The sequence below is a fragment of the Passer domesticus genome, chromosome 9 (assembly GCF_036417665.1).
Source record: "Passer domesticus isolate bPasDom1 chromosome 9, bPasDom1.hap1, whole genome shotgun sequence".
In the NCBI taxonomy this organism is placed as follows: domain Eukaryota; kingdom Metazoa; phylum Chordata; class Aves; order Passeriformes; family Passeridae; genus Passer; species Passer domesticus.
Window position 1 is genome coordinate 14,426,242 of NC_087482.1, and position 2,106 is coordinate 14,428,347.

General features: G+C 57.9%; 1 long non-coding RNA gene across 1 annotated transcript; it reads right to left on the bottom strand.

The window, feature by feature from the left end:
- Window positions 1-1,044: 1,044 nt before the first annotated feature.
- Window positions 1,045-1,476, bottom strand: LOC135307545 (uncharacterized). The gene is made up of 3 exons (XR_010368281.1): window positions 1,393-1,476; window positions 1,233-1,304; window positions 1,045-1,145 (listed from the first exon to the last, which is right to left on the bottom strand). It is a non-coding gene; the product is annotated as an uncharacterized LOC135307545 (long non-coding RNA).
- Between the last annotated feature and the right edge of the window lie 630 nt (window positions 1,477-2,106).

Consider the following 2,106-nt stretch of genomic DNA (forward strand, 5'->3'; position numbering starts at 1 on the left):
CTAAAGCACTATTGAAAAAATGCAGCAGGCACTGCCACAATCATCCCTCCCTCCCTCCCTCCCTCCCTCCCTCCCTCCCTCCCTCCCTCCCTCCCTCCCTCCCTCCCTCCCTCCCTCCCTCCCTCCCTCCCTCCCTCCCTCCCTCCCTCCCTCCCTCCCTCCGCCCTCTCTCCCTCCCTTCCTAATTTCTTCTCTCCCTCTATTCCTCTTCCCCCTGAAATTCCTCCCTGAACGGAAAGGACATAACCAGGCCCTCTCCGGACACACTGGTGCCTTCCTGTCCTGCTCTGTCATTTCCCCACCATAGGAATGCAGTCGCTCCTAGGTTTCAGGATCTGCCTCCCACACAGGGACCCCAGCAGGACTGCTCAGTACCGAGTGCCCTGAGCCTGCTCGGGATAATTCCCCAGGGCTGTGCCAGTCTTGTCTGGGCTATGCCCGCACTGCCAGGCAGCAGACAGGGCAGCTCAAGCCTCAGCATGTCTCAGGTCCAGAGGCACAGCAATTACCTCCTGGGCCTGAGCCTGGCATGGCCTCTCTTCCTGCGGCAGAGGCTGGCATGGAGCCACTGCTTCCTTCGGAAACGCCGCCTTCCGTGCAGCCTCTCCATCCACTTGTGGAGAAAGGAAAAACAACAGCTCATCAGGTACGACTGATCCCCACTGGAGAGGTGGCATCTTCAAGAGGCAATTCTTCTCAAAGACATAAACATCCTGGGTAGCACAGGGCCCGCTTTCATCAAAACACCCGCCATAAGTGATCAGCCTGGAGACTGCAAAATCGCAGGGGATCTCAGGGTGGGCATGGCCAGTGGTGCAGTTTGGGCTGCCTGTCAGCTGATGCCAAATGCCTTCCTGCAGAGGCTGGGCTGAAGCTGCAGCCAGGCCAGGCTGGGAAACAGCCCTGCAGGGCGTGAAAGCAGCAGCGGGGCAGCGAGGCTGCCATGGATCCCTTCCCACTGTGCCAGGCACGGCGTGTCCAGATGTGCAGCCAAAGCCCCCGGCTCCTGTGTGCCAGGGGAAGCATGAGGCAAATGCACCCACCTTGTCCTCCCTGCAGCACTTCCTTCAGCATTTGCCACGTAATTTCTAATGGATTCTGGAACTTCTTGCCTGCCATGTCTTTGATCTCTTCTGGTGGAGGACCTTAAGAGAAAGTAGTTCCATTTCCCAGGAATGGATCCCACAAAAGCAGGGCTCAGCCTGTGGGGTCAGCAGGGACACACTACTCACCCCTGTGATGGGAGCTGGGCTTTTGTGCAGCATCCAAGGTAGGAGTTGTTGAAGGCGTCCCTGCAGACACATCTGTAACACAACATCCACAGAAGCTTCTGTCACCTGCTTCTTACCAGTCAGTCAAACATTATGCCGTGGTGGGACAGTGAGAACATACCTGCAGAATGCCCAGAGGGCTTCACAACTTCAGAGCGCCAGGCTAATGGAGAATCCTTCCCAGCATCCCAGTCTGGAAGCAAACCAAGATGAGAACAGTTTCCATTGTGTGCCAGGGCTGGCTCTGGCCCTGGGCTGGCGGCAGGGCTCCCGCTCGGGGCTGCTCCTGTGCATTGGGCCTCTGGGCACTCAGGGCCAGCTCTGCAGCAGCTGCAGCGCCAGGGACGTTGCTGCACCAGTCCCGTTTCCCCGGGGCTCTGAACCAGCTCCAGAGGCCTGGAAGCCGAGGCGCCTCCAGCTTTGGCTGCTGCCGGGCCGGGCAAGGGCAGGCCCTGGGGGAAGAGCTGCTGCCACACAGCCCCGGCCAGGGCTGAGCCCGGCACAGCAATTACCTGCTGTGCCTGTGCCCGTGTCTGCCATCGCCTTCCTTCCTGCAGCAGGGGCTGGCATTGAAGATGGAGTGCTTCCTTCAAGAAATGCCACCTTCCACTGAAGCACTATGTCCATCTCTTGACAAAGGAAGGGAGACAGCTGCATCAGATGGAGCTGTTCCCAATTGGGTGGTGGCATCAGAGGTAATATTTGTGAAATTTAATTAGCAGGAAAATGGTCAGGTTACAGTGGCATGATGAGAGCACTTCCACCTCCAAACAGCCACCCTTTTCCTAATCTGCAGGGCTGGATATTGTGGGGGATCTCAGGATGTGTTACAGTT